Raw genomic sequence first — 26,268 nt, forward strand, 5'->3', positions numbered from 1 at the left:
GTATTTGAATGCCTGTGTCCCCCTCCCCAAAATTCATATGTTGGCATCCTAACCCCCAAGGCGATGGTGTTAGGCAGTGGGGCGGGATTCCTTCCACTTTAGGGTGGAGTCCCCATGGTGGGATTAGGTGTCCTTTTAGAAGAGACTCCTGAAAGCCCCCGGCCCTTTCCATCCTATGACGATGCAGTGAGATGATGCCGTCCATGAACCCAGAAGGAAGGCCCTCAGCAGAAACTCCATCTACAGGTGCCTTCATCGTGGACATCCAGCCTCCAGAACTGTGAGAAGTAAGTGTCCCTTGTTCATAAGCCCCCGGGTCCACGGTTTCTCTTATAGTAGCCACAGAAGAGTAACACATATAGAAAGTAGGTGGTTGTTGTCGACAATATACTGACACCTTTCTTGGTCTCAGAAAGTATCCGGAGGGAATAATTAATAATATAAATTACTTCAAAAGACCAGCTCCACAGAGATTATAAGGGAATATTAATAAGGTTGAGTGGTGGCTCATGGAAAATGGAAACATCAGGAAGGCTTGTTTCCACGTTCGGAGGCTTCCATTCAAGAGAGAATACTGCGTAGAGCCTGACCCAAAGGCATCGTTGTATTTCCCCACAAACAATCTACTTCTGTTTGATTTGCCTTAGTCTTTTGAATGGCCTGAGGGGCCCACTTATCTTAGCCAATTCCTAGGATTAAAAAACTATGTCCTCATATGCCTGCCCCTCATAATTATGTCTACCGGGAGAACTCGGGAATGAAACACAAAAGGAAAACTGATGCCAGTTCCCATTCTCTTTCAGAATGGATTACGTTAAGAATCAAGATCAGAGAGGACAGACCGAGCGGGCACCGGGGTGGCTCAGTGGGTTGACCCATTGACTCTTGACTTGGGCTCACGGTCGTGGGACTGAGCCCCGCGTCAGGCTTTGCGCTGACAGCAGGGAGTCTGCTTGGGATTCTCTCTCTCCCTCTCTCTGCCTTTCCACCCCCCTCAAGGTAAACAAATAAACATTTTTAAAAAAAGATCAGAGAGGTCAGGAGAATTATCTGAGCCCTAACGGGTAACCTAAACTACATACGCATCCATCTGGGGAACAGGGAGGTCATTCATCAGAAATAGAAACTGATTTCTGAAAACAGTATATACCCTCTACACCTCCATATTCTAAATGTGTCTGTTGTGCTCTCTTTATAGAGTCGCTTTTCTCATTCTGGACATAGCCTCTTTGCTATCCTTGCTAGAGAATCCTTCCAGGTATTCTGACAGCCCGGGGAAAATCTTGCAAATGGCAAAGGAACAGGTACCCGGAGATGTGGGCACAAGAAACAGCGTTATCACCCATGCAAATTTTAGGCAAAGCAAAAAAGAATAATATACTTTTTTTCATAACAAGAAAGGGTCTTCCCACTGGCTATTGTAGGAGAGGTTACCCCGTATATTGAAGCCAGCGTTTTGCTTTAAGGACCTTGCTTATCAGTATTTGATTAAGGGTTTTCTAATCAAGTTAGAACAGAACCGACAGGGTCGTGTCTGTGCAAACTCTGACCCAGCATATCCCCAGCACCTGCTGTTTCCTTGCTGTTGCTACATTCCCCATGAACCTGACATGCTCAGTGTCTGCTATTGTACCACCCGACTTAAATTTCCCGACTCTTTGGGGTTGTTTCTCCAAAGACACTGGGTCACTCTGTGAAAATGTTCGCCATTCACTAAACACGAGGGTGCGACTTAACTGTGAGAGTGTCACTGTAAATAAACACGCCACATTCTGAGATTGGGGGGAGCTTCTAAAAGGACACCGACCCCCTAAACGCCTAACTGGAAAAACGCATGTCCTTTGGAAAGCACTTGATTCCCTCCAGAGAGGATGTGACAGTCAGGGAGCCCTCACAGTGCGTGGGGACAGGGCTCTACAAAGCTAATTCCGTGGGTGTGTCTGCTAATGGAACATCTTAAGGTAAATAGTATCAATGCTATTCTCTTTGCTATTATCAAATGTCAATAACAAAAACAGGAGACCAGAAATTCAGTATAAAAGCCATGGGCTAAAGTTTCAGTCTCCGTGAAGCTCAGTGAATACTTTCCATTGCAATGCAAAAGATGAGAACATTTATCATGTGTTTTTTTTTTTTTAATCCTGCTCCATGACCTTTGGGACAGTTTATTATGAAAGGAAAGGATATTCAAGTATTCTGACAAGTTGAAGGCGTACAGACGAAGCACTGAGAGCTTGTCTTATACGCCCAGCCTTCACTGATGGCTTATTTGAATGTAGTTCTGAACCAGCCTGTGAATATTCTTAAATCTCCTCCACACTCAAAATAAATTTAAAAAATAGTAATAGTTCAGTAACTTGCTTATGGTCTCACGAGTTGATTTGTGGCCACGGTAATCTGATGTTATTAAAAAAATAATAAAAGGCAGGGACTCACTCTATATAAAAAGAGTAAGATATATCTCAAATGGCACATGCATTAGAATATAATGTTTTAGCTGAATTCAGTATATCCATCCAATGGTTTTTTGTTTTTTTTATCTAATCTGTAGAGAAGCTGGTTATGCATTGCTCAGCCCAAGAGAATTGAATAAGAAATATTCATGATTTAGTTGTTTTTTTTTTTTTAATGCCCGGAGCCACTGGGCTTGATGGCATATCAATTTTTGGCACAGTTTATGGCTTTTCTTTCTATTTTATTATACATTTGAGAATACACATTGAGTCTGTTAATCAAGATGGATCCTATATTAAAACTGGGTATGTATTAGAGCGAAAATATAAATTGCAGCAACATGGACCATTGGCCTATGAGCTTTCTCTTTGGATTGTGTGTTCATCTTGAGTGTGATGGGCATGTACCTCCTCTGGCTTGGGTCGGGGTTCCCAACCTCCTGCCCTCAAAAGTCTGGAAGTTTTTAGGGGCGCCTGGGTGGCGCAGTCGGTTAAGCGTCCGACTTCAGCCAGGTCACAATCTCGCGGTCCGTGAGTTCGAGCCCCGTGTCAGGCTCTGGGCTGATGGCTCGGAGCCTGGAGCCTGTTTCCGATTCTGTGTCTCCCTCTCTCTCTGCCCCTCCCCCGTTCATGCTCTGTCTCTCTCTGTCCCAAAAATAAATAAAAAACGTTGAAAAAAATTAAAAAAAAAAAAAAAGTCTGGAAGTTTTTAAAGAGATGCAGGAAAAATGGTCACAAAACGCCATGTTCCACACTGTAAGTTATTATTGTAAACTTTGACAGAGAAGGAAAAAATCACCCCCGAGTGCCTTGAAGAGGACACGAAGAAGTGTTCCCCAAATATGAAACCCAGAAAGGAGCGTTTCCAGCCACTCCTGAGAGACGAAGGTTGTCATTAGTAAAAAAAAAAAAAAAAAAGTGGATGATGGTCTTTACAGATCAGGAGGTTGAGTGTCTAACTCTTGATTTCACCTTAGGTCACCATCTCGCGGCTTGTGAGTTTGAGCCCTGTGTGGGACTCTGTGTTTGTAGCTCAGTCTGGAGCCTGCTTCGGATTGTGTGTGTGTCTCTCTCTCTGCTCCTCCCCAGCTTGTATTGTCTTTCTCTCTCTCTCTCTCAAAAACAAATAAACATTTAAAAAAATAAAAAAGAAATAAAAAGAAATAATCCTAAATTGGTTGGTTCTCCGGGAGTTTGGTAGAAACAGTATTTTTGTTGAGCAGCACATATTTCAAATGCAACCCTCCAAGAATTCCTACAGATACAGCTCCGGGAACACCAGCTCATTGTAGCATGCTCCCAATGACAACAAAAACCCAAGGAAAAGACGCAGGCCACCCGCCTATACTCTAGTCTGTACGGGATGTTTCCAGGAGAATCAGACGTTCAAGGCTACCAGAGACTTTGCGGACATGGGAGCTATGCTTTTGTAGCAGGTGTCATTTACCTTGGCGGTAACGGAGGGAGCTCTCACAAATTGTGTTTCGGCAGAACTACAGGAAAACGTGACCATGTTGTTAACTTGCATGAGGATTTTTCCCATCTGTGTTGCACGGCGTGCATCATCGACATGGCACCCTGGATGACAATGGGGGGATAGTGATACAGTGTGGTCCTGTAGCAAATGCTCTCGGTAGGTGACAAGTGTTTATTTTATTTGTTTATTTTAATATTTAATTATTTTTGAGAGAGAGAGAGAGAGAGAGAGAGAGCATGAACGAGAGAAGGGCAGAGAGAGAGAGGGAGACACAGGATCCAAAACGGGCTCCAGGCTCTGAGCTGTCAGCACATGGCCAGACACAGGGATGTCCTCAGAGAGGATGGATGTCAGAGTTCACACAGACACTTGGTAGTTTTTTTTTAATGTTTATTTTTGAGAGAAAGAGAGAGAGAGAGAGAGAGAGAATCCCAAGCAGGCTCTGAGCTGTCAGCACAGAGTCCAACACGGCGTTCAAACTCACAAAGTGTGAGACCGTGACCTGAGCCAAAGTCGGACGCTTAACCGGCTGAGCCACCAGGCGTCCCCATTTGGTAGTATTTTTAAGGTGGGTGAACTTGTCTTGCTCTGTGTTGCTTATGATCATACTAAAGAATATTAAATGTCAGCAGATACAAAGTAAATTATAAGCGGCACCTAAATATTCATATGTATTTATCATTTATATATACAGTAAAACCTTGGATTGTGAGTGACTTGTTCTGCGAGTGTTCCACAAGACGAGCAAACATTTCTAATACATTTTAACTTGATGACCGAGAGATGTCTCGCATTAACGAGTGGTACGTGATGCCCAATGCCACGTGATTACAACTGAGCCAATGTTCTTGAAATTCGCTTCGATACACAAGTGCTTTGGATTACAATCATGTTTTTGGAGCGAATTATTCTCGCAAACCAAGGTTTTATGGCGTGTATATATACTATATAAGTAATTTATATAATATATATAAATATACACATAATATATTTGTATTATGTAATATGTAATATGTAATGTTAATAATTTGTAATATATATACACATAAATATATATATTACATAGATATAATTCATCTTGAATTATAATATGATCAAAGCCTCCACAACTTGCAACTGTGATATGGTTATAAAAATGTTATATGTAGGGGCGCCTGGGTGGCTCAGTCGGTTGAGCAGCTGACTTCGGCTCAGGTCGTGATCTCACGGTCCATGAGTTCAAGCCCCGCGTCGGGCTCTGTGCTGACAGCTCAGAGCCTGGAGCCTGTTTCAGATTCTGTGTCTCCCTCTCTCTGACCCTCCCCCGTTCATGCTCTGTCTCTCTCTGTCTCAAAAATAAATAAACGTTAAAAAAAATTAAATTAAAAATGTGATATTTAGGGGCCCCTAATAAGTATAGTAAGTATAATGCATACGTACATAAATACATTTCTTTTTGTTACATGCAAAGTTATAATTGTGGGTGGGTTTCTCAGGTTTATAAGTCACAATAAATGTACTTATTCCAAGCAGGGACCACACTGTCAGTGCAGATCCCCACGTGGGGCTTGAAATCAAGAGTCAGATGCTTAACTGAGTGCCCATATGATGATGGATATTTTGAAGGACATTTTTTAAAATTAAAAAATATATATTTTATAGAAATGTTTGACTTCTGTTGTAAAGGCAGTGTTTTCATTATGTATCGCAACCATTTAGATAACGTGATACCAAAAAATAAATAAATCACATGAAACCTTCACTTCCTGTCGAATACATACTTTTTAAGCAGGCTGGTATTAAATCTTGGTTTCATTTCTAAATTGCTGTGAAACTTCTGGAGATCCACTTAATGCTCTGATTGATTTGCAAGTCTTCACCTGAGAAATAAAAATGCAAACCAGTATCATGGAGTGGCAGAGGAATTAAAAATATAATGCACTAAAAAAAATGCCCTAGAGATCAACAGCTTTGCCAGTGACACGTGTTGTTGGGGCATCCTTGTATCTGTGAGGACCTAGCAGGAAATCAGTGTAAGGTCAACCGTTAACTGTTGGGGGTAACATATTCTCCATGAGTTACAGACTGACAGAGCCCTGACTGTGTGCTTGGATCCTAACTCAGTATTTCACATTTCCTCTCCCCAAAATACAGCCATCCAATGGCATTAATGATGAAGACTTTTGAAGACAAACACACTGTGTTTTAATGAAATTAAAACCAAAATTACCAGGCACCTGGATGGCTTAGTCGGTCGAGTGGCCCACTCTTGATTTTGGCTCAGGTCATGATCTCATGGTTTGTGAGTTTGAGCCCCGTGTTGGGCTCTGTGCTGACAGCTCAGAGCCGGCTTGGGATTCTCTCTCTCCCTCTCTGTGTCTGGCTCTCCTCACTCACATGCTGTCTTGCTCTCAAAATAAATAAACTTAAAAAAATACAAATGAATCATTTGAGGCAGTCAAAATGAAACAAAATCAGCCGTGCCCCTCTCTGCACAAATGTCATGTGGTATAAAAACCATGAAGATCCTACAGGCTGTGGGTGTGGTGTCTTCAGCTATGAGCCCATAGCAATCAATGAGAGAAAACGAGTGATTTCAGTGGGAATAGTACTTTACCCAGTAAGAGTGACAGAGTGAGTTGACCTTGAAAAGCATCTTGGATTTGACGACATCGGATATGAAGGGGCCATTCCTGGTCAATAAAAGGCCATAAACACAGTTCTCGGAAACGCTTAGGTTCTCGACTCTGTGATACACAAGTGGAAATGATAGAATCAGGAAAGTGAATGTGAGTCGAAGTGCGAACCAAGTTCAGACTCAGTTACAAATAACCAAAATGAGAATTTTCCCCAGACACGTAGCAGCAGGTGAAAGTGTTTTGGGTTTTACTCCACAGGCAACAGGCAAGGAGTAAAGGTTTCCATGTAGGTGGTAGACACAGTCAGGACATGTGTCACTTAGGGACTTTGAGCTCCCCAAGCAGAGAGGACACGGTAAAAAAAAATGTCCTCACTCCCTGCATCACAATATCAAAGGACCACATTTGTACAGAATAAACTAGGGACATCAATGGAGATACTCCAAACCAAAAAGCAGTGATTAAATTTTTCATTTGCAACCTGAAATAGAATTTTCAAACTCATTAGAGAAACTTAAATAACATGAGAAATGATTTTAAAAAAAGCTGGCTGTTGACTGGAATTGGAATCATGCAGCTACTGTTATTATCTTGAAGATAAAAACTAACCGTGAAACTGACAATCCACTCTCTTGTGAATTTTATTAAGCGAAGTAGAGATGTTAGGCTTACACAGTGAGAAATGATAAAATCCATTCTCTCTTTTATTATCCATTTAACAAATATTTAGTGAGAGTTTTCCATATGCTGCAGACTGTGAGAAACAGCAAAATTTATCAGCTTTGGCCCCTAGAGGATAAAAATGCAGTGGAAAAGACAACACATCCAATAGGTGGGAAGCCAAATGTGAAGCATCCGTCTTAGAGACGCGTCTATATCTTTGCTGGAAAGAGAAAGTGCATTTGTTCTGGTGGGTGGAGGTGATGCAGAGAAGGATTAACTTTTATTAATAAAGTTTGTCTTTATTGAATGAATGAATGAATGAATGAATGAAAGCAAATGAGGTGGGCCAGCAGCTTCCAAAAAGACTAGAGGAGAAAGTTGGTAAATCAGCACTGATGTGGACAACAAGGAATGCCAAGAGATGACCGATGAGTTTGTCCTCGAAGAGATCGTTGGACAAATTGTCCAACAAGTGGCTCAGTCCAGTCATGGGGATAATAGTCAATAGGAATGCACTCAAGAGAACATAAAGGAGAGAAAAGGGAAGTTAGTGAATTTCAACAGTGATTGAGGAGTTTTTCTGCGAAGTTGAGCAGAGGAAGGTGGGGAACGTGACCTCCTGTAACATTTAAAACTCACTTTGAAATTCGAGATTGTGTATCTGAGGGGTGCCTGGGTGGCTCAGTCCATTAAGTGTCTGAATCTTGGTTTCAGCTCAGGTCATGGTCTTATGGTTCATGGGATTGAGCCCTGGGTTGGGCTCTGTGCTGACAGTGCAGACCCTGCTTGGAATTCTCTCTCTCTCTCTGCCCTTTCAGTGGTCGTACTCTGTCTTTCTCAAGATAAATAAAGTTAACAAAACACACAAAAAAATAATAATGAAATGCAAGATGGTACCATTTGTGTGATTGCTGGTGGAACAACAAAGCATGGAGACCCATGATCAGGGCGCCCAACTCAGCAATGGATACTGGTTGAGCTGCGGGGCAACCGGCTGAGGGTCAGTGAGGGGTCCTACCCCACATTCCACAGACGTCTTGTTTACTGAGCGACAAGGGCAACATCCATCTTGCAGGGCCTTTGAGGAGATGAGGGAAACAGAGGAAGCACCCAACAGAGATTCATCTTGGAGAGAACACCAGTGATGGTGGCAGAGGGGGTACAAAAAAAGGAAAGGTGGGGGGAAGAAGGAAGAGAAGGATACAGTCCAGGGGAGCGGAGGAAGGAGAGTGGAAGGGAGAGGGAGAGCTGGTGTCAGAGGAGAGGGAGGACCAGAAGGCCACAGAGAAGGATGGGGAAGTAAGGAACCAACAAGCGATGAGGACAAGCAGGGAGAAGAAACCCCCAAGAATGGCATTTGATGGGTGATGTGGAAATTTTCATTTACCGTGAGCTGAGGAGGGAAAGGTGAAGACATCAGCAGGGATGGGAATACAGGATTCTTATGAGGGGCCCTGTGTGAGGAAACAAAGAAGGGGTTCCACTTGTCTTTTGAGGATGCTATTGAGGACACAGTCAATGCCAGGCAAAGGTCAAAATGTGGGGGAGTGCTTGGACACTGCACGTCCACCAGCAAAACGCTGCTGGCTGGCAAATAGTAGGATGACCACAGCACGGATGACAGATCAGCCCAAAGGATTCCACCTTGACTATAAAAATGATGAAGCCATTAAGACAAGAGGGAGCCAAGTGAGAAAGGTTGAAATTGGGGATAGGATGATTAATTAGGTTCGAGATTTGTTGAAATTTAGGTGCCGGCAGGGCGGCTGGCCGGAAATATCTGAGAGACCTTTGTAAATATGAATCTGGGGCAAAGAGGAGAGGCCATGATACAGATATCTGGTTAGGGAACCACGTGTATGGAGGTGATGATTAAGGGTGCTGAGGTTGTGTTGTTTCACAGTAACCGAAACAGAACAGAAGCAGACTTCCACAAAAGAGGCCGGTTGTCACCTGGGCCAGCCAGCCAAGGATGGGACTCAGGGACTGAACCTGGCGTGTATTTTCTATTCTCTGTTCTCACATCTTTGCTTTTCTCCTTTATTTTATCTTCTACCTCCTCCTCCTCCTCCAAGTCTGGTGAGAAAAATCAAAGCTTTGTCTCTGGGTTGGTAAGTTGGAGATCTCGTGGGATGACACTCCATGAAGTCAAGTGCTTATATAAGATGGGAGTTTAGAGAAGGGGCCCTTGGGCATAGTAATTTGGAAATCAACCCATACAGAGATGGGATGTAAAGTGTGAGGACGAATATAGTTACCTACAGACAGAGTAGATGGAGGGAAGGGCCCAGAAGTCCCAAACCAAGCTAGTCGAGCTCCCCAGTGTTAAAAACTGGGAAGAAAGCCATGGAAAGAGATCATAAAGATGAACCATTCAATGAGGTAGGAAAATGAGCTCCCAGTCATGGAAGGAAGGATGGACTCAAGGGGCGGATGGACAGCTGAGTGGAATGCTCCTAAGAGACAGGCCCGTGGGCTTGGTCCACAGTTATCTTTGGAGATGAAAAGGCAACTTCAGTAACTCAGATACTGGCAGGAATCAGGCTGAAGCAGGCTGCTCTTGAATAGTGCACGAGCACATAAAAGTCAAACTGCTGGTGACTTTGTGAAGATATGTAGACATGGTTGAGAGAATTGGGGGTACGTGGTTGGAACACAAAAGGGAGATCATCTCATTTCAACTGTTTTTTTAAATTTTTGTTTGAGAGAGACAGAGAGAACAAGCAGGGGAAGGGCAGAGAAAGAGGGAGACACAGAATCCGAAGCAGGCTCCAGACTCTGAGCTGTCGGCACAGAGCCAGACACAGGGCCCAAACTCATGAACCATGAGATCATGACCTGTGCCAAAATCAAGAGTCGGATGCTTAGCCAACTGAGCCACCCAAGCGCCCTATTATCTCCTATTTCTTAAGGGGTGAGTCATGAGATTAGGTGTACATCTTGAAACATCGTAACTATATCCATAAATGAAGAAAGAAAGAAAGAAAGAAAGAAAGAAAGAAAGAAAGAAAGAAAGAAAGAAAGAGAAAGAAAGGGAGAGAGAGGGGGAAGGAGGAGAAAGAAAGAAAGAAAGAAAGAAAGAAAGAAAGAAAGAAAGAAAGAAAGAAAGAAAGAAAGAAAGAAAGAAAGAAAGAAAGAAAAAGAAAGAAAGAGCTAAGATTTCTCTAGGCTTCCTCTTCATATCCCTACTCCTTTGGACAGGATTCCAAAGATTGAGCATGAATGGTAAAGTGTGCCAGACTTCTTGAAAACCAACTCAACCATTTTTACCCCAGTCAAAATATTTTGCTTCTCTGAGCTATAGCTGACTCATGCATGATGTGGCACCTTTAACACCTCCTGGGTAGAGAACAGAGAAACACCTGAGGTTTTTAAAGAGGTCTGGTATGTGTTAAACCATGGTGGCCATGAAGGCAACGCATACATGCAAAACATTTTGTTAGGAGAACTCTGTCTTGTCCTTAAGCCTATGGATTTGAAAGCCAAATTCCTCCTTAGTTTGTCTTTTATAGAAGTTCCCAGCTTAAGAGAACACCTTTAGCTAAGTTGCTAGAGGCGATGCCCCTAATTCTTCCTAGGGCACAAGGTGACATCTGTGTTCACCCAAGATTGCCCACTTCCGTGCTGGAGCCATAGTCAAACTTGTCCATATAATAAAACTTCCCTGACTCAAAGTCTTACATTGTCTTAAGGCACTTGGTTCCCTTGACATGTCTTTTTAACGGATGATTATGATCAGAGCCCATGTAATTCTGTCACTGTTTTCAAAGAAGAAAGTTTAATCCAATAACTTCGTATTAAATTTTTAGTCCTCAGAGTGGCACGTGTGAAGGATATTCAAGGTAAACCACCTCATATCCTAATTCCACTGCTGGATACCCTCATCCTTCCTAATGAAAATTTATTTCGGGCTAATAACAAATTCTGGTCTTTGTTATATTGTTGAGGATTTCTGCACGTGAGCTTTTTTGATATGCTAAGTTTATAACCAATACTTTATGCTTGCCTAACTTATTTTCCACTTAGAAATGAATGATAAATAGATAAAGCCCTAAAGAAGAAAAATTGGATTTTAAATCACTCAGTTGTCTTATTAAAAAAAAATAATAATAACCAGGCAATGATTACAGTTGGAGCTAGACCAGACATGTATTCACTCTATTAAAGATGGAAATCGTAATGCTGTTTAAGTGGACATTTCTTGGCTGTCTTGCCGTCTCTCCTAGGTAAATTCAGATTTACAAAATTATTGAGTGTGAGAGCACTCAATCCTCTGCACTGTTTGGAAATTCAAATTCCTTCAAGGCCAGGGGTAATAATAAGGGAAATGGTGGAGTATGTAGGGCACTGATGAATGTGTCTGGGGCTTGAAGTACTTATAGGTTAAACGTTTTAAAAAACCATTTTGCGGGCCAAGTGAAATACACTTGTGAATTCAGATAGCCCATGTGTCTCCTTCTCTGGCTCGAAGTCGAAGCTCTACCTAAACTACCTCCTCTGTGTTTCAAACGCATGTTCCTAGGATGTCAAGGGTGGGGCACTGGCCCTTCCCTTCAGTGAAGAGTTGCCTCGTGTTTTTACGAATTGTGTCAAAGGTCCAAGATGGCGACCATGTGGTGCCACCAAGGTAGTCGGGGTGAAATAGCATATGAATGCCATTTCTCATCCGCTGCCTCCAGTCCATTCTCCTTGCCACCCTGCACTCTCCCTTTGAGATATCCTAGAGCAATGTTTGGGAATTCTGTCCCTTACGTATGTGGGGTTCTCTCTGTTCCTCTGTTGAATGGCTAGGTGGGCTCCCCACGCAATGGTAATGCTCTCTGGCTCACTGCATCGTATCTTGCCAACACTCCCAATTTCTGTGACACAAAAAAACAAACCAAGAATAGCAAAGAATCTCCACTTACCAGAGACAGGACCTGTAAATACAACATCTCAAATTTACTTCTTGAAATGGACATATGGGGAGATTCCTTTTTTCATGGACTGTGGTCTCCCAACATGAGAAGGAATACTACCCAGCCCCTGTGCGACGTGGCATGGGATACATGCAGAGACCTTGTGTGGCATAAATTAAAAGCTGATTTCCACCACGAGATGCTGCCACTTTTGACAATATATGCATGAGGGATACATACTCAAGCCGGCAACTCTGGGCGGTGACCCTAAGTCAACTGACATAATTTCTGAAGACAAGTCATAATGCCAAATGATTACACCATGGTTTATTCAGACATGGCTCCTTTGCTACAACAAGCATATACGGGTCTGTTTTCATTCCTTGTTTGTGTTACAGGTGTGTTTCTGCTAAGGTTTTATTTTTTCCTGCCACTGTCATGAACCGTGACCTGATTGGTACTTTTCCCATCCATTCCTGTCTGTGCCATACTGGGGAGACATTCTTAATATCTCATGGTTTGGGATGGTATTTTTTTCCCCTAAATGCTGAAAAATATGGCTACCTATCTTTACATTTATGTGACTATATGCGAAGGCAATGAGATTAAATGAAGACTAAATGATTTCAAAGTAGGTGAACACCCACTGCAAAAGAAAAAGTTCCCCATAAATGTGCAAGATTGTTAGTTTTGGAAAATGGTTATGCGGGTTGCAAATGATTGATCCTTTGAATGAAACGGCACTGTAGCAACATGCCATTATTGGACTTATTGATTGACTGAAGACACTGTCCTATGGTTTAGGTAGCAGTTACTATTATTTCTAAACGATATTTCCCTGTGATGCAATAAACCATGGTATCTGACACGTTCTTCAAAGGGAATCTTGAATCTGTGGGCACTGACAGATGCAGTTCTGTCTTTGTGATCACTTACTTTGGTTCAACGTGATTTATTTCCTTGTGGAGATGTTAGGAGGCCATGCTGAGATAGGATACCAAGGGAAGGGGGAGAGGAAGTCTGTCTCTAAGAAGTTACTATATAATTCAGATGCCTACAATTATAGAGCTACTACTGACTTAAGGTCAGTGTGCTCCATTCCATCATTTGAAAAATCAGAAAAAAATAGACTCAAGGGAATTGTTAGTGGTTGTTAATATTTCTGGGATCACAGAGCCTTGGAGCATCAGATTCACATTATGAGTGTCTCTTTAGAATAATGCATGCATGCTTCAAACGTTGAACATTCTCATTTGGTTTTAAGGGTCTTGATACAGACTTTTATCACTGGCCTTTAGGAACCCTGAGGTTCAATGATTTCTCTAAGGACACCCAGACGGGTGTCATGAGATATGCCTGAAAAAGATTCTTTGGTTGGAATTGAAACCACATATTTCAAGAATAGAGAACCAAAACTTCTGCCCTCATGCGAATGTTCTCTTTAACACAGAACCTCCTAGGGGCACCTGGGTGGCTCAGTTGCTTAAGCTTGTGACTCCTGACTTTGGCTCAGGTCACGATCTCATGGTTTGTGGGCTCAAGTCCTGAAGTGGGCTCTGTGCTGATATGAGGGACCCTGCTTGGGGTTCTCTCTCTCCCTCTCTCTCCCCCTCCCCTGTTCTTGTTCACTCTCTCTCTCTCTCTCTCTCGAAATAAATAAATGTAAAATAAATAAAATAAAAAAAAAATGGAACCTTCTATCTCTGCCTCAAGATATTGACATGCCCATTCTCAAATGGCAATTCAAAATTTATAATTGGTGTCACATTGGGATTTTTGATTAAGTCCTACTGCTTTCCTTAGGTGTTTTTCCTTCTTTATTTTTCTTTATGCTATTATGTTCCTACTGTGGTAAGATATTCTTCATTAGTATGGAAACATAAATAAGGCCCTATTTTACCCATAAGTGGGTCACCACCTACTGTGGACAGCAGTATGCATTATCTGTCGACGGTGTTTCAAGAGATGCTAAGTCACATTCCACTGCTGAGATCTGAATGTCTCGACCCACCTTACACTTACTGATGTCTTTGCAGTCTTCACACAGGGGAAAATAAACATTTTGTGAATGGATGCCAACTACGTCATGCCAATACCTGCATGCATCTTTCTTAGGATGATACGATTTCACATTATTCCAACCGAAGGAACCCCAAAATTATCACAATTCACAAATTATGCCAGCCCAAGAATCCTGTCAAATCCTCATGGTCGCATTTTTTTTTTTTTGCACCATTTCTGCCCAAGATCCTATGCTCTATTCTTTTGAAACAAATACCCAATTTTAGGCAAAATGTGCTGTCTGCCCTGGCCCGTACCTTCTATATCTTTGACAGGTCTTTAAGTCTCTTGTCCTTAGACGTGATCACTGTTTAGTTTAAAAAAATCAAACTTAAGTCTAGATCAGCAAAATGAGTTACCCCCAGTTTTGGCAAGAATCTAAAACAGCTTTCATATAATAAATGCCATATAATATGTGAAAAACTCTAATGTACTCAACATCATTCTAATACCAAGGAAACTAGGCTGTGCTCACAAAGGTCTTGCACATGAGAAGGCATCAGTTGGTCTGTTACCAGCATCAATAAAGAGGATATGGTGGTAAAATGGAAAAGCACGGCTCAACAGATTCGGTTCCATAATTTTTGGGAGAAGGAAATCATAAGACAAAAAATATGTTCCGGTGTTTCAAACCCCAGCCCAATTATCACCTCTAAAGAGAACGACCCAAGACCAAAACCTGGCTTCATTGAACGGAGTCATTTTCAGATATGTTGAGTTGGAAACCACAAGTGGAAATGCTAAGTATTTGGTAAATACTGAGGAAACATCTATGAAATCCCCCTCCGGTAGCTTGTGTGAGAAAACGCAACGGGAGAATTGGAGTCTCAGAAATTTACATTTCCAATATGCAAGAAATAAATGGAAACAAAGCAAACAGAGTCTTTTTAAGTACAACTTCTACATCTTTAGGGTAATGAGGTCGCTACTCATTCAATGGAGATGGCCTGAAGTCACTCTGACACGTCAGAAAATAGCTTGCATGTCTGGGCAACTAGTCTGGTCACCATCAAAAGCAAGGAAGTATCTTTAAAATTTTTTTTTTTTTAACCTTTATTTATTTTTGAGACAGAGAGAGACAGAGCATGAACGGGGGAGGGTCAGAGAGAGAGGGAGACACAGAATCCGAAACAGGCTCCAGGCTCTGAGCCATCAGCACAGAGCCCAACGCGGGGCTTGAACTCACGAACCGCGAGATCATGACCTGAGCGGAAGTCGGACGCTTAACCGACTGAGCCACCCAGGCGCCCCAGGAAGTATCTTTTTAGAAATATTTAATTCCGGGGGCGCCTGGGTGGCGCAGTCGGTTAAGCGTCCGACTTCAGCCAGGTCACGATCTCGCGGTCCGTGAGTTCGAGCCCCGCGTCAGGCTCTGGGCTGATGGCTCGGAGCCTGGAGCCTGTTTCCGATTCTGTGTCTCCCTCTCTCTCTGCCCCTCCCCTGTTCATGCTCTGTCTCTCTCTGTCCAAAAATTAAAAAAAAAAAAAAAAAAAAAAAAACGTTGAAAAAAAAAAAATTAGAAATATTTAATTCCGATACGCAGCTGGGCCAGCCAGCAAACACTGACCTTATGATTAAGGTATGCGTTTTGAAATTCTGGAAACATTTAAGTCCCGTATACAAATGAGCCAACCAGCAAAGACTGACCCCGCAATTAAGCTTTGCATTTTGAAAATTGACCTTGGATTCTCAAATGCTATGTAGGGATTTTGCACTGGGCGCTCGCTCGGTTAGTATGTACCTTTGAATGGACTCCGCCCTCCAGTTTGCTTTGACCAGATTCTCAACGGCTCCGCCCAGTGTTGGCCTAAGAATTCTGTCGCCAAGGTTTAGGTCTGCATCATTTTTGTTACGGTGACGAGGATCACTCCCCAAGCCCTGTTCTGTTCCTTTCTGGGTTTTTTCCTAGCGACAGTCCCTGCCTCTCAAGGAATGTTTGCCCACACGTCCTCTTCTGGTCCAACCTCCGTCCTTGCAGCCAGTGCTAAGAAATCAAACGTACCAACTCCTTCAAAGGTTCCAGAATAAGTCTGCAGAATTCCCATAATATGCTACACCTGACACTTCATCGTCCTTGAAAGGAAACTCCTTCATTTTCTGTTTCAACATTTAAGAGCTTTCTGAAACTGTGATTTTAAAACATTCAAGTCTATATTCATTTATTTATGACTACCATGGTGTTATGTCCTATGGTTGTGCACCGAAAGTCTTGAGTATCTTGTGTTTTTTGTGGCAGGTGAGAGAAGATTTTTTTCAGGGTTGTTTGGGAACCTTGCCATTATTAATAACACAGCTTTGCAGAAACACTTTATTTTCTTCCAAACAAATGACTCAGAGTTGAACCTTGCAGGCGTTGCCTGTAAACATTCATAAGCTTTGAACCCTACGAGGCTTGTGACTGATGCACGAGCCAAGGACGGGGAGCTGTTTTAGTGCTGACACGACACTCACAGCTGCACACGTGTCTCAGAATCCCCCTGCCTCACATAAGATTTCTCCCCGAACCTGTGCATTATTTGAAACTCCAAACTATTAACGAAAATGTTTTAACGTGTATTTCATAACCACCAACACTAATTTTCTTCTCAGTATTGATTAACGCCCTACCGTAGGATGCTTTTAGCAGCCTTAAAATATTATGTTATGACAGATTTTGATGACAACCTGAGGCGCCACGTTTTTAAAAGGTTTTGCCATGTTTCACAGTTTAGTCCTCTGGTTGTTAAGAAGTCAAATGAATCCATTTGGGTATACTCAAAATTAGCGAATTATGGCTCTCCCACAAATAATTAGATGCTAAAATACAGTGACTAAAGATTGTTATTCATACATAAATTAATGAATTTTTAAATGAAATATCCCACCGTTTTAAAAAGCTGTGATTATCTAATTCTAATTAATTTTCCACATGATTACAAATAACTCAAGCTTCTCCCTTCCACAATTATTTGGATGTCTTTCCCTGTACATTTCTATACTATCAGACCATCTTAAAAATTAATTGAAACACATGAATGTTGCAGGCAAAGGTCGAAGATAGCTATTATTCCTGGCCGTATATTTTTACAGAGTGTGTATCCTGTGAGCTTATTTATTTTCATATTCACAGTGTTAAATTAGAGAGGCTGTTCCCTGCTTGCCACGGCTTGGGACTGGAGAAAGGGTGAGGAACTCCACGCATAGGTGACTGCTGGTGGCAGATGGGGACGGCTGTCTGGTGAACAGACCTTCCTTTCTTCTCAGTTTTTAGGAGGCTGATATTGTTTAAACGACACGCCCTGGAAAGCTCAGCCTCTCCCCAGCCCAGAGTATAAGGATCATTCGATGTGGGCCAGACAAGAGACTCTCACTTTCTCTTTGGTTGCGAATAATTTAGGAACAGCCACGAGACCGGTTTCTGATCAGAGACAAACATTTCCTTCTTTGTATTCCTGAGAACTACGTTCCTTCCCTTTGAAGATCCGGACCCTTAGCCCGTTTCCCCTAATTCAGAATGACATATGTACCTCATTTTGCCTGTCGTTGGAATTTCCGTGTCTGTGTGGGTTCCCCGTATGTAGTAAAGTAAACGTGATTTTCCCATGCTCATCTGCCTCGTGTCAACTTGATTCTTAGTCCAACCAGGAGGACCTTGAATGGCAGAGGAAATTCTTCCTCCCCAACATCTGAAAATGGGTAGAAAGAACAAGGAAAGAAGAGAGATTTGTTTGTTTTTTAATTTTTAAAAATGCTTTATTATTTTTGAGAGAGAGAGACAAAATGGAAGCAGGGGAGGGGCAGAGAGAGAGGGAGACACAGAATCGGAAGCAGGCTCCAGACACTGAGCTGACAGCACAGAGCCTGACGCAGGGCTCGAACCCACAAGCTGTGAGATCATGACCTGAGCTGAAGGCAAACGCTCAACTGACTGAGCCACCCAGGCATCCCAGATTTGGGGTTTTCACTGGGTTAGGGCTTGGTGCTGGGGTAAACTTCCTGCTGGCATAAAACAACAGAGAACTGGGCTTTTCTATTAGTTTTTCCTTTCCTGGAGCAGAAGGACACAGACAGGCATGAAGCTAAAAAACTATGAGGGGTACAACAGTGAGAACACGGAGTCCCACTTTTTATTCCAAAGACAAGAGGATTAAGAACTATGGCCACACACATCCTGTGTGCAGCTTTCTCTCAATTTCCCAGTTGCATATCTGTAATTTTAATAAAAATATCAGGAATTAGTAATTACATAACATTTGTGAAGGTACAAATCCCATGATTTTTTTTTTTTTTTTTTTTTGTTAACAAATCCCATGATTAATTTGCACGACGCATCATGGAGACAGACATACCGTGAACAGTACACTTAGCCATCACCACAGCAATGAGTGATAAAAATGAATGTCACCACGTGTTCCCACTGGAACTGGACTGCAGCCACTGGACGGCAGATCCCAAAGGATGTATGGAAAATGGAGTGTTCACTGATTTGCGGGGAGGAGCATCCTTCATCAACATGGCTGGACACCTTGGTTCATTAAGGTGGCTTCTCCAAGCACTGTTCCTTTGCTCCCGGCTACCTAGAGACTGCAGCCAGAGTTTAAGGGTTAACTTGCTTCAAGTTAACACACTCCTTCTTTGCTGACCTAAGGCCCTTGATCTATAACGGAACTGATTTACTTCCTTTGAGATCTGCAGTCCGGTGGCTTTTGTGAAGCGAAGGACCTGAACGTTCCGAGGTCACAGAGGCCCACAGGTCTGTTTGAAGGCCCTTGGTTTTCTGATAACCTTGGCCATCTTTGAGCACATGTTTTGGTTTTCTTAAGATCACACAAATGACTTTACTGACCAAGCTGTGTGCATTTGTTGAGCCTGCCCTCCTGTGCAGAAAGAACAGAGTACCTTTGCACAACATTCCCCCCACGTGCCCTGCCTTTGGGGGGTTCCAAAGAACCAGACCTTGCAAAACCACTCCCTGGGCACCAACAACCAGAACTTCTCGCACAACCTCGAAGCACCAAGATAACTGTGTAGCTGAGGTCGTCGAGCCTGCCTGTTACCAGGAACATCACAGACCACTGCACTCCCTTAACTGATGAAACCCTTTAAAGACCCGTGGGCAAGGCAGAAATCAGAGTTGGCTTTTGGACAGGAGTCTGCCTTCTCCCCAGGTTGCTGGCCTCCTGGCTGAAGCTGAAGTTCCTTTCCAATGAAAACTCATCTTTTGAGAATTGCTCTTTTGAGTGACAGGTGGTTCACCTGTGTTTGTTAACAAATCCTGCAAGAAACGCTCTTGGAAGCAGTGAGGAAGGCCAGGGGGCAGAGGTGAACACAGCAGAAGGATGCATCAGAACCGGAAGTGGGAGGAGTTCAGAGGACGCTGGGGGAGCACGGAGGGAGGGAGCGGGGACATCAGGCTGGCTTGTCAGGAGCACAACTGTGAGGACCCTGCCTCAACGTCCCTGAAGAACTGAACGCCGACGGTGAACAGGGATCCTTGAGGCTACCAAGCGCATGACCGCATCTCCCTTTGTCTTTCATTTGGACGGGGAGCTTTCCTCCTTACTCCTTGATTTGATGCACATGCTATTTTTGCCTTACACATTTTTCAGTGAAATAAATCCACGTTCGCCGTGAGGCTGTGTAATCTTGAGAGAAACAGAGTATTTCTCAGGTGCTGAGTGATGATCAAATTATTTGCAATCAGCTTCCTGACGGTTGATCTGCGGGGCATCTCCGAGTGGAGTGCCCAACAGTATCGTGCTCGCATCCAAAGGGAAGAGTGGGGAGGCGGCACGGAGAGAGTGCCTCCCCAGCAGCCTGGCCCCACAGGCTCGTTTCCTGCCTGCTAGAGAGCATGGCTCCTCCTTGGTGACTGACACTGCAGGTCTCTGGAACGGAGCTTCGGGTTCGGGGAAAACGTGGCCAGGGTTTTCCACCCAACTGTTTCTGTTTCCTCCATCTCTTAACTGTAGGCCACGGCATCAGTGCAGACCCCGATGGGGCAAACAGCACACGAGGCACAGGATAAACACGCCCCTTGTTCATGAATGCATGAGCAAGCGAGGGAAACCAGCTTGCCTCGCACTGAGCTTTCTTTAGAACCTAGACTAGAATGTTCCAGTTCTCTGGCCATGGCTGCCCTCAAATCCCTTTTGGTGTTGCTTCAATTAAAATATTATCCATCATCAGGGCGCCTGGGTGGCTCAGTCGGTTCAGCGTCTGACTCCGGCTCAGGCCATGATCTCACAGTTCATGGATTTGAGCCCCGCATCGGGCTCTGTGCTGACGGCTCAGAGCCTGGAGCCTGCTTCAGATTCTGTGTCTCCCGCTCTCTCTGTTCCTCCCCTGCTCATGCTCTGTCTCTCTCTCTCCTTCAAAAATAAATAAAAACATTAATAAAAAAATTAAAAACAAAATCCTGGCTAGAACAGCTTCAGTAGTGTGATGAGATCATCAGTCAAATGTCAGCTAACTGGAGCCCACACGTGGTTGGAAAGTAAGATCATGGACCCAATGCTTTTCTGCTTGTCTTACCTAAGAGTTGGGGGGTTCTGGAGAGGCAGACCAAAATGCAAGATCAACACTGGACGCCTTCTTCCATTTTTTACTCTTATCATCAGGACAAAGTTCGTATTAGGGCGAAAGTCTTTTGTTCTCAAAAGTTCAGAAAGGAAATGAGTGCTGTGTTTGTGGGATACGCCCACATTAAAAGATACCAAAGATATGTTTTTTGAGTAAAAGCAAGAGGAAAAAGTTAGTTTCAGAAGGCATTGCACGTAATTGTGGCAATATTGCTCTCACAGTTATGATAGTAAACACGTCTCGGGGAAGGACAAAAATCTCCCACTGACGTTTTCATACATTTTCCAGAGATCCAAGCAATCATTTCTCTTCCTCGGTGGCATCCACTTAACAGCCTAGCCCATTAAAAAAAAAAAAAAAAAAAAAATATATATATATATATATATATATATATAGAGAGAGAGAGAGAGAGAGAGAGAGAGAGAGAGATATCTACAACTGCCAAAGTGTCAAAATAATCACTTCCGAGGGCCCCTGTCCCTGCCATAGTCCATCACAGCAAGGAAACCCCAAGAGCCCTTTCAGAGCTGACACTTGCCTTGGAGAGAACCTAACTCAGATCAGACAAAAAGGCATCGTCAGCCAGGCAGGTGTCTACAGGAGTCCAGTGAGCTCTCTCTCCTTCAGCACTATGTAGACACCAGTGCTGAGAATATTCATCACCCATTAGCATGTGTAACCATGTCCTTGGCCCTCCGGCTTGCTTCTTGTATTTATAAATGTTGCATTTGAAGACTCTTACGCAAAAATAAAGGCTGTTTACTCCCCCATGTGTGAGTTCCGGAAAGGCAGAACTGTCAGGCACTCACTGGAGAAGCGTCCGCGGGCAATTAAGAGCTGAGGGTGGAAAGAACAGCAGAGAGGGATGTCAGAGCCACGTTGAAATGTCTCATCCTTTCTGCTTCTTCCTCTGAAAAGCTCCCCGGCATAATGGCTCTAAATTATTAGCAATTTTGATAGACATTCCTCCTCCTCAACCTTCTATCTGACACATCTCATGTATTAAATATCAAAACAGCAGGCCCTGGAGAGAAAGACTTTGGAGAATACCATTTGAAAAACCATAAATTTTGTAATATCAAGAGCATTTGGGGGGGGCAGTAAATAAACACTTTTAAGTCACGCATACCCAGTCTTTAATAACGCTTTGCTGATGCTTGAACGAGGGCTGATATTTTCCTGGTGAAACCATGGACACACTTTTGTAAAAGACGTGTCCATCGTTTCTCATCATCATGGCAAGTTCATTTGCAAGTTAAACAGCACAGTGGAGGGTTTCAAATAAGGTAGCCACGTGGATCAGCTACACGGGCTGGAATGGATTTCTGTTGGCCTGATGTTAAGTCTGGTGACTCAGGGTGCTATCAAGAAACGGAAGTTTCCATTGGTGGAAACAGAAGAAGACACATTGTTCTTTCAATTCTCCGGACTCATCGTTCCAGGGGCGCCCAGGTGATTCAGTTGGTTGAACGCCCAACTCTTGCTTTCGGCTCAGGTCATGATCTCATGGTTTGTGGGTTCGAGCCCCGTGGTGGGCTGTGTGCTGACAGTGTGGAACCTGCTTGGAATTCTCTCTCCCTCTTTCTCTGCCCCTCCCCTGCTCTCTCTCTCTCTCAAAGTCAATAAATAAACATTAAAAAACAAAAGACGCATCTTGCCAGGAAAGGCCGATATGCATTTTTTTGCTGGGTGATTAGCTTGATGTGACAATAGGTTGCTTATTTATAATAGAACCTCAAAGCCCCCTGTGATTCTGAATATATGCCTTTCTTGACTAGGAAATTATATATTATTAAAGTGGAGGGATACATTTTATATCAATACATTTTTACGGCGAGTTTACTATCTGCTGCATAATTTGTTGCATTATCTCATCTCATCTTTTTTATAACTCTATTAACATTTTATTTCTATTTTATATATTGACAAATTAAAGCTTACGGACACTCAGTAAACTGCTCAAAGACAAAAAGCCATAGCATGTGTGGATCTCGCTGTATGTCATTGGGGCTCTCCACCAGAAAGCCATTGACATTTTGGACCAGACCATTCTTTTGTGGTGCACTCCAAGTAGGAAATTTTGCAGCATCCCTGGTCTCTACCCACTAGGTGCTGGAGGCATCCCACACCCCCAAAGATGAGAGCTGGGATGTCTCCTGACATTGCCAAGTGTCCCCTGGGGGCTAAAATATCCCAAGTTGAGAATCACTACACTGGATTATTTACGGAGACTAAAGATTAAAATAGTGCTTTCCAAAATGTCCTCCCAAGACCAGAAACTTCATTCTCCCTTGGGAATTCTTGGTACTGCAGTTTCTCAAGTGACACCATGGCCCTACGGACTCAGAATCCCTGGGGCGGGGGGAGGCATCAATCTGTGTTTTTAACAACGATCCAGGTGGTTCTGATGCTCTCCCTGAGTTTGAGAAGCACTGGATTAAATTCCCTTTATTTTATAGGTTTGCAACATTTACGTGTTATAGCGGGAGAGGGAGAAAAGAAGAAAGAAAGGAAGAAATTCCCACCAGTTTTCATACAACATCAGATGCTATTTCAGTTACCTAATAGGTAACGGGTATTTGGATGAAAAGTTGTCCAGGAGGAAATCTCCAATTTATACCTCAGTGCCTTTGTTTTCTTCATCAATAAGAGCGGTCTTACATCACAATTGTGAGATGTTAAGAATCCCGACTTGCATTTTAGTGGTGTTTGACTGGTGAATACACTGATGAAAAAAATAGGCCATCTCGGTCACCTGGTCCTCCAAGGAGGTGCCATGGTCACTGGCTCCTCTACTGAAGATGAATTTCTGGACGACTGAGTAATGTAAAAGGGAAATAATTTGCAAATTCCTCCACAGTGAAGGGACGGCCAGGCTGGCCGTGGTGGGAGGGCGCATGAGTGTTTTTTTGCCTCTGTAACAAATGAGCACATACTTGGTGGCTTAAAACAACACACATTTGTTCTTTTATGGTTCTGGAGGCCAGAAGTCCAAAGTGAGTCTTGAAGGGCAGATTCAGTCCACCTCTGCTTCCGTGAGGACATCTTCTCTCTACATTGATCTTCAAGTCCTCCTCTGATAAGGGCCCCTGTGACAACAATGGGCCCACCTGGATAATCCAGGACCATCCCATCACCTCAAGATCCTTGATGTGATAACATACTCAAAGCCCCCTTTGCCATGGAGGGTGACCTATTCACAGGAATCAAAGCTCAGGTTGTGGACATCTCCAGGTGATAATTCTGGAGGCTTAGTTCTCCTCCGTTTCTCGGATGTAACCACGAGGCAGCTGTCAAGACACTGGCAGTTTCCTCTGGAGGCCACTCTCCTTCCAAGCAAATGGGGACGCGTGTTGTTCCCGAGTCATGCAGAACCCTACTGTATGGCCCAGGAAACGTTGCTGTGTGGTCCTCTGGAAGAATCACCACATGCTCTGTTTCTGGCCACCCCTTAGTCCCAAATGAAAGAGGAACAGGGGTAGGAAGATGAAAGGAAACATTTGCCCATCCAGAAGACCATTTATTCATACCTCCCAGTAATCTGGCTCTTGTTAGATGTGGGGGCCACCATTCTAACCATGGCTCCACTAGTAACTATCTTGTGCAATGTGTCTTCCTCTCTGTGGACTTTCTCTCATAAGTAAAACAAGCATGAGCTGCCTCAGCGTGTTAGTATAATGACTTCATGAACTATTGAAAGAAACATCCTTAACATGATGTCTGCAATACTGCAGGCACTCAATGGTGGACAATAACATTTTGGGGGAGGGGGGATTTTAAAGGCCACCAACTGAATCCATTGAATCTCCACTGTTTTCCCGTTTGCTATTCGTTGTTAGTAAACAGCGCTCAGGTGCCTCGTAGCTGGTAAGTCTCCGGCACAGAAATATTATCAAGTCTGGGTCACTGATTTCAACAGCTAAAACCCTGATCTAAAAAATGGGAGTAGATTTAATTAGCAACTATTCATTATCGAGTCATGTCCAGTGGGCTTGTAATGGATTTCAGAGTGAAGGAAAACAAGTCAACTGTCATTCTACCTACTGAGTGTCCCCAACAGCTGAGCACCCAAAGGGCTTGCTTGTTGGAATTGCATTTGAAATAGGGAGATTCAGAGTTCTTCTTGTGCAAGACTGCAACCAGCTTCCCTTTAATCATATGGACCATGCCTACCATAGGGGCACTATTTTTTCATACGTGCTAGGTGTGAAGGGTGTGATTTTTCTAAAGAATGCATATCTCTTTCCATTAGCAAAGCAATACGCATTCTCATGGAAAACCTGTAAAATGATCATCAGTGGGAAGAAAATCCATTTTTCAGTAATCCTTTCTCTAATAAAACTGGTGCATTTGTTAGGGTACCTGGGGGGCTCAGTCGATAAAGCATCTGACTCTTGATTTCTCCACTCAGGTCATGATCTCATGGTTTTTGAGTTCGAGCCCCGTGTCAGGCTCTGTGCTGACAGTGTGGAGCCTGTTTGGGATTCTCTCTCTCTCTTTCTCTCTCTGTCTGCCCCTACCCCACTTGCTCTCTTTCTCTCTCAAAAATAAATAAACTTAAAAAAAAAGCCTGGTGCATTTGTCGATCCCCGTTATTTTATTCATGTTTTACACTGTTGGTCTCATATTCTGCCTAAAGAGGTACGGAGCATGGCATGGAGTGGGAATTAATGACGGTAAATTTATCGAGTGATGGAGGCCATGATTATATGGATTGTTCTATGTAAAAATTACTAATAAATAGTAAGGCATCCTCTATGTTTAAAAATTTGTATTCAGCACTCCCAAGTGCCTGGAGCTGTTTTAGGTGTCAGGAACAGAGACAACCAATATATTGGTTAGTTTTAAAGGAAAGCTGGAATTGTGAAGCATCCAGTATATTTCTAGGCTCCTGGGAAGCATGTGGGAATCGCTGACGAGTACTGCTTGCAATGCAAGCAACTTCTGAGAGCGGTTACTGTTTCTGAGGCAGAGATCGCTATGTGTGATGTGATCTCGTTCTTATTTTCGCCCTGGTTTTTCTCATTTTTACATTGTTTTCCTTTATACTCAGGGAGGGAGAAGTGGTCTGCTGTGTTCTCTCTATACCAACAGTTTTATTTTCTTCGAAATCTGTGTTGAATCTGGTGACCTTGTTTTTTATCTGTTTTGTTGCTTGGCTCACTCCTGCCTCAGTTATGTGCAATGTAAGCCATGTGATCTTTTGAGAAAATGACGTTTAACTTAAGCCCCTAAGTGCAGGACTCTGCACATAGACAAGGACATCGTCGTCTGCTTTTCAACGTGCGGGATATTTACATGCTCGATGTAGCACCTTCCTGCTACACCTCTCCTGTGAGTAGACTCATTTATCACTACAGTGACATACAGGGTGGTCAAAAGCAATAAACGAGCACTTGCCACAACTTGTAAATGGAACCGTGTTGTATTTTAATGCCAGGAAATATTACATGGCAATCAAAAGAAATCAGGCAGGACAAAGCCTAATAATGTTCAGGAAACTTTGCAATGCATTAAAGGAAAGAAATAAAATTGCT

At 43.2% G+C, this 26,268-nt stretch overlaps 1 long non-coding RNA gene across 6 annotated transcripts in view; it reads right to left on the minus strand.

Annotated features, from left to right (window-relative positions):
- Window positions 1-26,268, minus strand: part of LOC131503089 (uncharacterized) — a 268,387-nt gene that overhangs the window by 51,066 nt on the left and 191,053 nt on the right. For 5 of the 6 annotated variants that reach the window (XR_009257310.1, XR_009257307.1, XR_009257305.1 and 2 more), the window contains exons 4-8: window positions 21,474-21,568; window positions 17,677-17,835; window positions 6,527-6,656; window positions 5,691-5,789; window positions 3,901-4,031 (exon numbers count right to left, since the gene is read on the minus strand). This is a non-coding gene — a long non-coding RNA (uncharacterized LOC131503089). The remainder of the gene's footprint in view (window positions 1-3,900; window positions 4,032-5,690; window positions 5,790-6,526; window positions 6,657-17,676; window positions 17,836-21,473; window positions 21,569-26,268) is intronic. The other variant, XR_009257306.1, reaches the window with a different exon arrangement.

The sequence above is a fragment of the Neofelis nebulosa genome, chromosome X (assembly GCF_028018385.1).
Source record: "Neofelis nebulosa isolate mNeoNeb1 chromosome X, mNeoNeb1.pri, whole genome shotgun sequence".
NCBI classification, from domain to species: Eukaryota; Metazoa; Chordata; class Mammalia; order Carnivora; family Felidae; genus Neofelis; species Neofelis nebulosa.